Raw genomic sequence first — 11,350 nt, forward strand, 5'->3', positions numbered from 1 at the left:
TAGGACTTGAGAGAGTATTTGTTCCACCTTTAGCTCCTCATTGGGTTCGACACTCTTACTTATCGAAAGAGGCTACAACTATCCCGTATACTTGCGGGTTATCAAGACCTTTTTCTGGTGCCGTTGCCGGGGAGTCATAGCGTGGGGTGAATATTCTCATGTGTGCTTGTTTGATTTATCACTAAGTAATTTTTATTTGTTGTTCTTAGTTGTTTTCTATCTCTAGTTATGGGTAGGAAACGCAAAACACCAACAAAATTAGTTGTACCTACTAAACCAATGGTTGAAGAACCACTCAAAATCTATCGCACTACTGAAGCTTTTTACTTGGATCATCTTTGATCCCTTTGTGCTCGTGCTGAAACCCCAACTAGCTTAGTTGAGGGAAAATCTTTAGATGAGCATGCTTGTTATGTGCGACACCGTATATCTGAAAAAGGGAAACTTTTACTGGATCAAATTCATGGTTTGCAATGCTATGCTTGGAATTTATGTGAAATATATTGTATTACTTGTTGTTCTGAAAACCCTAAGAAACACCTTCCCTACCAATGTGAGTTTATTGATAAATGAATCGTATCTTCATATGCTAAGGGTGTTTATAATTACTATGATGTTCAACAAATTGAAGAATTTGTTGCTTTTAAGGGTGCTTATGAAATTGCTTCTTTGATTGAAAAGTATGATGATACTCTCTACAAATCTGAAAATTTTTCCATACTTGAATATTGTTATGATAATTATGCTTCTAATGCCTATGTTAAACTATATATTGAGAAATTCTCCGCTGTCCAAGAAGAGACTAATATTTTGCAAGAAGCTATGGAAGAAGAAATTGACGAAACTGTGAGCTCATTGGATGAAAAAGATGATGAGGAGAGCAAAGAACAAAATGAGGAATAGCAGATGGATCACCCATTCCCACCTTCTAATGAGAGTAACTCTTCAACTCATACATTGTTTAATTCCCCTTCGTGCTTACCGAAGGATGATTGCTATGATGAATGCTACGATCCCGTTGATTCTCTTGAAATATCCGTTTTTGATTATGCTTGCTATGCTTGTGCCCAAGATGCCAATATGAATTATTCTTATGGAGATAAACTTGCTATAGTTCCTTATGTTAAACATGAAATTTTTGCTATTGCACCCACTCATGATAGTCTTATTATCCTTTTGAATTCTCCCAACTACACTATATCGGAGAAGTTTGTGCTTATTAAGGATTATATTGATGGGTTGCCTTTTACCGTTGCACATGATAATTTTGATGAATATAATATGCATGTTCTTGCTGCTCCTACTTGCAATTATTATGAGAGAGTAACTACATCTCCACCTCTCTATGTTTCCAATATGATAAAATTGCAAGAAACTGCTTATACTATGCATTGGCCTTTACTATGTGTGCATGAATTGTTCTTTTATGACATGCCGATGCATAGGAAGAGAGTTAGACTTCATTGTTACATGATACATGTTACTTTGTGCTCACTACTAAATTACAAATCATTGTTAATTAAAATTGGCATTGATATACCTTGGGATCCGGGTGGATCCATTACTTGAGCACTATATGCCTAGCTTAATGTCTTTAAAGAAAGCGCTGCCAGGGAGACAACCCGGAAGTTTTAGAGAGTCATTTATTTCTGCTGAGTGCTTTTATATAGTTTAAAAACAAAAAAATAAAGAGGGGAACCTAAAAACTTTTCAAAAAGGAAAGTGAAAGTGAGAAAGACAAGCATTGTTGAAGTGGGAGAGCTCCTTGAACTATGTTCATGCTCACAGAAACTTTATGAATCTTAATTACAGAAAATTTTCATCAAAAATAATTATCCCCTTGTACAATTCCATTGTATTATAAAAATAATGTGCCAAGGTTTGGCCTTAGGTTGTTTACAATGCTTGTCGGTTTGTACGGTGCAGGACAGAAACTTTGGCTGTAGTGCGCGATTTTACGTTTTTTGCTGGAACGTCAATTGGTTCTGATTCATTTTGCACTGTCTTTCTGTACAAATTGTTTTTGTTTCCTAATTTTTGTAGAATTGTTGGGGTACCATAAGTATGGTGAATGTTCAAATTGCTACAGACCGTTCTGTTTTTGACAGATTCTGTTTTTGATGCATAGTTTGCTTGTTTTGATGAATCTGTCAATTTCTATTAGTGGATTAAGCCATGGAAAAGCTATATTACAGTAGACACAATGCAAAAACAAAATATGAATTGGTTTGCTACAGTACTTAGAGTAGTGATTTGCTTTATTATACTAACGGATCTTACCGAGTTTTCTATTGAAGTTTTGTGTGGATGAAGTGTCTACTCGAGGAGGTCTCGATATGAGGAAAAGGAAGAGAGGCAAGAGCTCAAGCTTGGGGATTCCCAGGGCACCCCAAGTAAATATTCAAGAAGACTCAAGCGTCTAAGCTTGGGGATGCCCCGGAAGGCATCCCCTCTTTCTTCAACAAGTATCGGTATGTTTTCGGATTCGTTTCGTTCATGCGATATGTGGAAGCCTTGGAGCATCTTTTGCATTTAGTTTTCACTTTTGTTTTATGCACCATGCTGGTATGATATAGTCCTTGGTTGATTTATAGAATGCTCATTGCACCTCACTTAAATCTTTTGAGTATGGCTTTATGGAATGCTTCATGTGCTTCACTTATTGCGTGGCCATATCTTTTGTAGAAATAATTAAACTCTCTTGCTTCACTTATATCTATTTAGAGATATGAAAGGAATTGGTCATTCACATGGTTAGTCATAAAATCCTACATACACTTGCGGATCACTAAATATGATAAGTCTGATTCCTTGCAATAGTTTTGCGATATAGACATGATAATATGTGGGAGGTACTAGTAGATGGTTGTGTTTAGTAAGGATATTGGTGTTAAGGTTTGTGATTCCCGAAGCTTACACGTATGTTCTACCAACTATCTAACCAAATTGGCGCCCATTGTATTTTGATTGTTTATCTTTGCGTGAAGGTCGGGGGCGCAAGATGGTTAACTCCTACCAACCTCTCCCCTAGGAGCATGCGTGTAGTACTTTGTTTCAAGGGCTAATAAATTTTTTCAATAAGTATGTGAGTTCTTTATGACTAATGTTGAGTCCATGGATTATACGCACTTTTACCTTTCCATCATTGCTAGCCTCTTTGGTATCGGGCATTGCCCTTTCTCACCTTGAGAGTTGGTGCAAACTTCGCCGATGCATCCAAACCCCATGATACGATACGCTCTATCACACATAAGCCTCCTTATATCTTCCTCAAAACAGCCACCATACCTACCTATCATGGCATTTCCATAGCCATTCCGAGATATATTGCCATGCAACTTCTATCATCATCATATTCATGACATGAGCATTCATTGTCATATTGCTTTGCATGATCGTAAGATAGCTAGCATGATGTTTTCATGGCTTGTCCGTTTTTTGATGTCATTGCTACGCTAGATCATTGCACATCCCGGTACACCGCCGGAAGCATTCATATAGAGTCATATATTTGTTCCAGTATCGAGTTGTAATATTGAGTTGTAAGTAAATAAAAGTGTGATAATCATCATTATAGAGCATTGCCCCATGAAAAAAATAGAAAAAAGAAAAAGAAAAACAAAAAGAAAAAGGAAAGGCCAAAGAAGCCTAAATAAAAAAAGGGGGCCAAAGAAGCCCACCGAAAAAAGAAGAAAAAGAAAAAGAAAAAAAAGGGGGCAATGTTACTATCCTGTTTCCACACTTGTGCTTGAAAGTAGCACCATGTTCTTTATATAGAGAGTCTCCTATGTTGTCACTTTCATATACTAGTGAGAATTTTCATTATAGAACTTGGCTTGTATATTCCAACGATGGGCTTCCTCAAATGCCCTAGGTATTCATGAGCAAGCAAGTTGGATGCACACCCACTTAGTTTTCAGTTTGAGCTTTCATACACTTATAGCTCTTAGTGCATCCGTTGCATGGCAATCCCTACTCCTCGCATTGACATAAATTGATGGGCATCTCCATAGCCCGTTGATTAGCCGCGTCGATGTGAGACTTTCTTACTTTTTGTCTTCTCCACATAACCTCCACCATCATGTTCTATTCCACCCATAGTGCTATATCCATGGCTCACGCTCATGTATTGCATGAAGGTTGAAAAAGTTTGAGAGTACTAAAGTATGAAACAATTACTTGGCTGACACCGGGATAGGCATGAGGGGTACCTTGTGTTAAGAAAAGGGAGCATACAAGACTATATGATTTTGTAGGGATAATGGTTTGGAAGCATTATATTTTGAAAGACATGATTGTTTTTATTTCAAATGATAGACTATTGCCTTGAATCACTCGTGTCTTAATATTCATGCCATGATTAGATTACATGATCAAGATTATACTAGGTAGCATTCCACATCAAAAATTATCTTTTTTATCATTCACCTACTCGAGGACGAGCAGGAATTAAGATTGGGGATGCTGATACGTCTCCGTCATATCTATAATTTTTGATTGTTCCATGCCAATATTATTCAACTTTCATATACTTTTGGCAACTTTTTATACTATTTTTGGGACTAACATATTGATCCAGTGCCCAGTGCCAGTTCCTGTTTGTTGCATGTTTTATGTTCCGTGGAAACCCAATATCAAACGGAATCCAAACGGGATAAAAACGGACGGAGAATTATGTTGGAATATTTGGGATTTTCCGGAGGAAGAATCAATGCGAAACGGTGTCCGAGGTGGCCACGAGATAGGGGGGCGCGCTCTCCCCCTGGGCGCGCCTGGCACTCTCGTGGGCCACCCGTAAGGAGGTTGACACTCTTGTTTTGCTGCAAGAAAGCTAATTTTATGAGAAACATCTGGGCGAAAGATTCACCCCAATTGGAGTTACGGATCTCTAGATATAAAAGAAATGGTGAAGGGGCAGAATCTAGGAACGCAGAAACAGAGATATAGATCCAATCTCGGAGGGGCTATCGCCCCTCCCACGCCATGGGAGCCAAGGACCAGAGGGTAAACCCTTCTCCCATCTAGGGAGGAGGACAAGGAAGAAGAAGAAGAAGGGGGGCCCTCTCCCCCTTGCTTCTGGTGGCGCCGGAGCGCTGCCGGGGGCTATCATCATCACCGTGATCTACACCAACACCTCCATCATCTTCACCAATATCTCCATCACCTTCCCCCATCTATATTCAGCGGTGCACTCTCCCGCAACCCGTTGTACCCTCTACTTGAACATGGTGCTTTATGCTTCATATTATTATCCTAAAATGTGTTGCCATCCTATGATGTCTGGGTAGATTTCCATTGTCGTATCGGTGATTGATGAATTGCTATGATTGGTTTGAGTTGCATGTTTTATTATTGGTGTTGTCCTATGGTGCCCTCCATGTCGCGCAAGCGTGCGGGATTCCCTCTGTAGGGTGTTGCAATGCATTTATGATTCGCTTATAGTGGGTTGCATGAGTGACTTAAACACAAACCCGAGTAAGGGGATTGTTGCGTATGGGATAAAGGGGACTTGATACTTTAATGCTATGGTTGGGTTTTACCTTAATGAATCCTTAGTAGTTGTGGATGCTTGCTAGAGTTCCAATCATAAGTGCATATGATCCAAGTAGAGAAAGTATCTTAGCTTATCCCTCTCCCTCAAATAGAATTGCAATAGTGATTACCATTCTAGTAACATAGTCAATTGCCTAGGGATAATTTCACAACTCCTACCACCACTTTTCCACACTCGCTATATTTACTTTATTGCTTCTTTATCTAAACAGACCCTAGTTTTTATTTACGTGTTCTTTATTATCTTGCAAACTTATCCAACAACACCTACAAAGTACTTCTAGTTTCATATTTGTTCTAGGTAAAGCGAACGTCAAGCATGCGTAGAGTCGTATCAGTGGTCGATAGGACTTGAGAGAGTATTTGTTCCACCTTTAGCTCCTCGTTGGGTTCGACACTCTTACTTATCGAAAGAGGCTACAACTATCCCATATACTTGTGGGTTATCACTGACCCTTTTGAATTCTGCCCAGTCTGCCTTTGTAATTTTGGGGTATGCAGGGATTGGGTCCTTGCCTTCACTCAAGTACTTCTTGTACAACACGTGCTTCCAGTTTCTCCAAGCATCCCTAGCCTTCTTCAGTGCAGCGTGTTCCACCTGCATTCTCCACTGCTCTCGAACGTTGAAGTGATCCATGATCTCCCGGACTACATGATTACCGAGTACGTCCTCGCCTCCGAGCTAGTTCAGGTCACCACCTGGCTAAGCTAGCACTTGGTGTAGCGCTGTTTACACCAATTCTTCCACACATTTATTCGTCCTCGTGCACACCGTCACAGCATGCCAGATCGTAGAACCGGAGATTCCACGAGATTTGCGTGCTTAAGTAGGCATGCATATTGTGTGACTAGCAGTAATGTGTGACATTGATTGCGTGTGAATTGATTGTTGTTGTGTGCTTTTGTTTAGTTGAGTGTTCTTTTGCTTCTTTATTTTTGGGCCCCGGTGTTACATTATTTTCCTCTATAAAGAGTTGCTCATCCATCGGCACCAGACTCAAAGAAGCAATAAGGATTTGAAATATTTGGAAGAAGCTTAGTTAGACATTATTGTCTACCCCGTCAACTACATTATAGCATTAATATTTGTTCAGAATACCAATACTGTGTTGGATTGATTATCAGCATCGAGTCCCCGTCAGTGCAAAATCCTCACAGCAGTTATGATCTAGCCAGCAGAAAGACAAGTTAGGTACAAGACCAACGGTATGTTTTCAGACAGAGGTATGGATCATATACAAAATTTTGGCTTAGCAATGCATGATGCTTGAAATATGTTATCATCTGAAATATAGTCAGAATGTGGTATGCTCAAGAAAGACAGTCAAACCATTTTTCTCATCCAAATAATCAGCTCAGAATATTAAGGGCATGTGTATGGATTTCAGTCTGCATATCAGTATGAAGTTTTGGATATAAGAAACTCAGTCTTCTTCCACACGCTATCCGAAGAATTTATGATGCAAGGCTCCTCAATTTTCCAAAGCATGATATGTGAACCATTTCCGGCCCACGATACCCAGTCTTTCTCAGCAAGATACCTCGGTAAAGGTTTCTGATAGATGGAAATGATTTTTATCAACAAGCAAACCCGAGGAGAAGTTTCTCACGTACGGAACTCAGGCTTCTCCAGCACAATAATCAGACCAAGCTTCGGTGTAAGCTATAGAGCCTTCTTCTGCACGATACCCAAGCAAAAGATTTGAGCAGAAGTTAACAAGTATTCCTTAGCAAGCTACTCGGATGGCTTCTCTCGTAAGCCATTCAGTCTGCGTCAGTACCACAATATTGCACCGTCCTCAGAGATTATATGATGAGTTGCAAATGTATGGCAGTACAGTTCAAGAACCAGACTTGCTATAATTTCATCAGAGGTAAAAATTCAGTCAAAACATACGCCTACCGCAAGGATCAAGTGATCGGTGCATATCCTTCTTATATGCGGTGAGCATGCATCCCCAGTCATATCATTAACTCATACGAGATGCAGCAAAGATCCAACAGATATACCTAACAAAAGTAAGGATCCCACAACCTCCCCAGTCAGGCAAATGAAAATAAACAAAAATACATCTCATGTGATGCAAGTGGCAATAATATTTGGACATGACATCAAAAAATCCACAGTCTTGACAGTGGTCATCAAGATTATTATTCCTGCAATTGACAAGGAGATATTATAAAACCTTGTCACTTTCTTGTATGATTGGCCTCAGCAATGAGCTCTGTACAACTACAAACCCCGGATATATGTCATATGTGTGCGGACTCAGGTCAGAAAACAAGGAGGAATAATGTCAAAAATATTAATCACATGCATGGTCATACGAAGAATCAAGGACATGTGTGGCCAAGTTGTTTCAGTAAGGTATCCTAACCAAGAACATCATGACCGTAAAAAGGACGAGACTGGCAGCAAAGCATGATGATTTTTGCACGACCATCAGGGTCCGGATACCCAAATCAGTTGGAGGCCATAATTCCATATGGATCCACCAAGGCATTCTTTCAAGGGCCTACTCTATTTACAATGATTTTCATATCCTGCCAACCCGCTTGACATGGTTAGGGTGGAATATTTAAGTCTGTTCTGTCAGAACCAAGATTCCTTTGCAACCTCGGCAGTCTGACCTTAGCAGCAGTGTTAAAGCATATCACAGCCTATTACCATAGATGGGTATATCGACCACACGAGAACAATCAAAAGACGAGCAATCATCTCAGTCCCGGTATACTCACCAACGGAATCAAGTACATGGTTAGTCTGTCAGGAAAAGCATTTATCCGTCAGCCCCTGTCGGGCCAATTTCAAGATGTAAATATTTGAGGTATGACACAACTATAAATCCATATTCCATTATATTGCTCACGTCAGAAGGCAGTCAAATCTTTGGTACATGTTTCATGCTGGAGCCAAAGAAATAAATCAAGATAAATCAGTGCCACCTGTGAGCAGTCAAATCCCATCAGAGGATGGCCATGATAATTCTGAGCCTTTCCGGAAACCAGAAGGCCTGCATTTATTTGAAGCAACCACATGACAGAAGCAAAAAAAATTTCATGATCAAAAGAAAATCTATGCTCAGATCCATTGGATATCACCGCAGATATGAGAAAACTTGCATCCACAAAAGGATTTGGTATGTGAGCAAAGACCTGAAAGAATTTGGGAAAGGTGAAGCAAACCACCCCAGATCAAGGTAAGTTGATCATCTGAAATTCTTGGGGGAACAATAAATAAAGGAAAAAGGATACCCAAGTTGGAGGCGGTGTCCTCAAGTCATACTTGTTCCCTGAGCAACCAAATCTCGAGGACAAATTTTCTTTAAGGGGGGAAGGTTTGTAACAGCGTGGATTTTGGCCCTTTTCTTTTTCTTTGGATTTATTTGGTTTTTGCTCTGTTTTTCTTTTAGGAGTGGTTCAGTGGCCTTGCCACCTGGGAAATCATCCTCATTTCCTCCTCCCAAGTGGCCCATCACTCCCAAAACCTTACCAAGATCATGTCACTTCACTCCTTGACCAAACCCTAAAATCTTTTTCTAGGAAAATTCCTTTTTCATTAAAGGAATAACCCTATCTGCCCTAGGTTGTGAATCAACCTATATTTCTTTCCATCCAAAAATCCACAAATAACTCTCATAGTTCCTTTGGGTCATATATAGCTCAAATATGCCCAAACATTGCCTTGGCCAGTTCAAAAATAATTCCCTATATTCCTTTCTCTATTCTGCCCTAAATGGCACTTTGTGAAGGAAGTGTCATTTATATTTCTGCTATTGACTCCCAACCTTCTTGGGCATGTTTATATGTCTAAATAATTGCTCCATGCACGAGTTCAAATTTATTTGCCTAGCCAATCTTCCTTAGTGAATTTTCAAAGTTTCTCTCAAATAGAAGGCTTTGTGAAGGAAGTACTAGCTAGGAGTACCCAAATGAGTTGAACTTCTGCACACTCGTTAATGTGCTCATATTAAATCCCTTCACCCATTTGCAGACCTATCAAATCATCTATGTGAGCACAGGAGTAAATTTTTGTTTCTGGCAATATTTTCAGGTTGTGAAGCAAGTGTATTTTATATTGCTTCAAAAATCATGATAAATTACCACATAGTTATTCTGCCCATAAAACATCTCTCCACCCAATTTGGCATCCTTTCATTGATCCATTTGACCACCAATATTATTCCAAGTTTCTGGCCAGCAGAGATGTTTGTGAAGCAAGCGCTATTTTGGCTTGTCCATTTAGCATGATCTTTTTTATAGCATCTCCAGATGACCAAATGATCAAGCCTTGCCCAACTTGAGCTCAAGTGGACACTCCATGTGAGTGCACCTTCATGATCTTCATTTATGGACCAAGTATGCAGTTGTGAAGCAATTGTAGTAAATCCTGATCCTTTTACCCTCAAAAACTCCAGGATCATAGTTCCTCCATAGCTAAACATCACAGACATCTTATTTGGCCTCAAGCAGTTCCCTGTGGATCACCAGTGCATGGCTAAGTTTACTGCAGTAAACTTCAGCAGTTGATAACCATTTAACCAGAGAAGGTTTAACCAAGTTACCACCACAGACCAAACAACCCTGCGAAGGACTTACCACTAGACATCAATTTCCAGCTATTTGCCTCCCCCACATGGCAGCACTGGTGGTGACCACCGTTTTGGCATGCCATGAGCGTGTCCAGAGCACTGTTTGTGCTGGACCCTCTCCTCCTCTCGTCGTCATAGAGCTTGTGAGCATGGCTTCCTCTCGTCGTCGCCGTTCCTATGGACCCCTCTCCCCCTCCGTCCTCTTCCTCACCGATGCTCGCCGCCGAACGCCCACGAGAGCACAGTGGAGTTTTGGATCTTCTCGTCGCCGTCGTCTTCCTCCCTGCGCTATTTTGGCCTCCTCCTCCTCGGGATCTCTCTCCTGCTCCTCCCTTGTAGTTTGCCCCGAGTTCATGCGCGCAAGCACGTGTCCGCGGCGCCGGACACCCGTCGCCGGCGGTGACAGCGCAGCCTCCTCGTCCCATGGCTATATAAGCCATCCCTAGCCTCGTCCGACCTCACCACTGGCCTCGCCCTTCTCCCAGGAACCCGCCCCACGTCTTCCCCGAGCCGGAGCTGCTCTCTTCACCTCTGTTGGCCGCCACCCCTGCCCTCCTAAATCCGAGCTAGGCCGAGCCTCCCCCTCCTCTTCTCCACCTCCGTAGGCCTCCCCAACTCCGACGGTCCGCGACACCTCTTCTCCCTCTCTCCGGAGTGCCCTGAGTGGCCGCGCCCCCAAGTCAACCGCCGCCGGAGCCGAGTCTGTCCTCTCTTCGTCATGGCCACCCCGCTCTTCTCTAACATCTCCTCTACGCGGGGATGGACGCGGTAGGCCACGCCGAGCGCGTCGGTGACCTCCGTTTGATCGGAGGTGGCCTGTGGTGCCGGAGCCCGTCGCCGGAGCTCGCCTCGTCCTCTGCTTTGTGGGCGGGCGGGTGGTTGAAGACAACGACCGCGCCCAGGGACCCCCCTCCTGCGGGCCCCGCCAGTCTGTGGCTGGGCGTTGACCCGGTCAGCGCCAGGTGGATAAGTGACAGGCCCCACCCATGGGACCCGCACGCGTCAGCCCCCACCACTGTTCTAACGGATAAGGTGAAAGCGTATTTCCTTGAGTACGTTTTCACTTTTTTGTTCAGGCCCCTGGTTGAAAAGATTTTCATTACAGATGGGTCCCTGGCAGAAAAACGTCAATATCTTTTTAACCGTAACTCCAAATGAGGTGAAACCAACGCTAACTTCTTTGTTTCGTCGAGACATTTCTGTTG

The sequence above is a fragment of the Triticum aestivum genome, chromosome 7B, assembly GCF_018294505.1.
Source record: "Triticum aestivum cultivar Chinese Spring chromosome 7B, IWGSC CS RefSeq v2.1, whole genome shotgun sequence".
In the NCBI taxonomy this organism is placed as follows: domain Eukaryota; kingdom Viridiplantae; phylum Streptophyta; class Magnoliopsida; order Poales; family Poaceae; genus Triticum; species Triticum aestivum.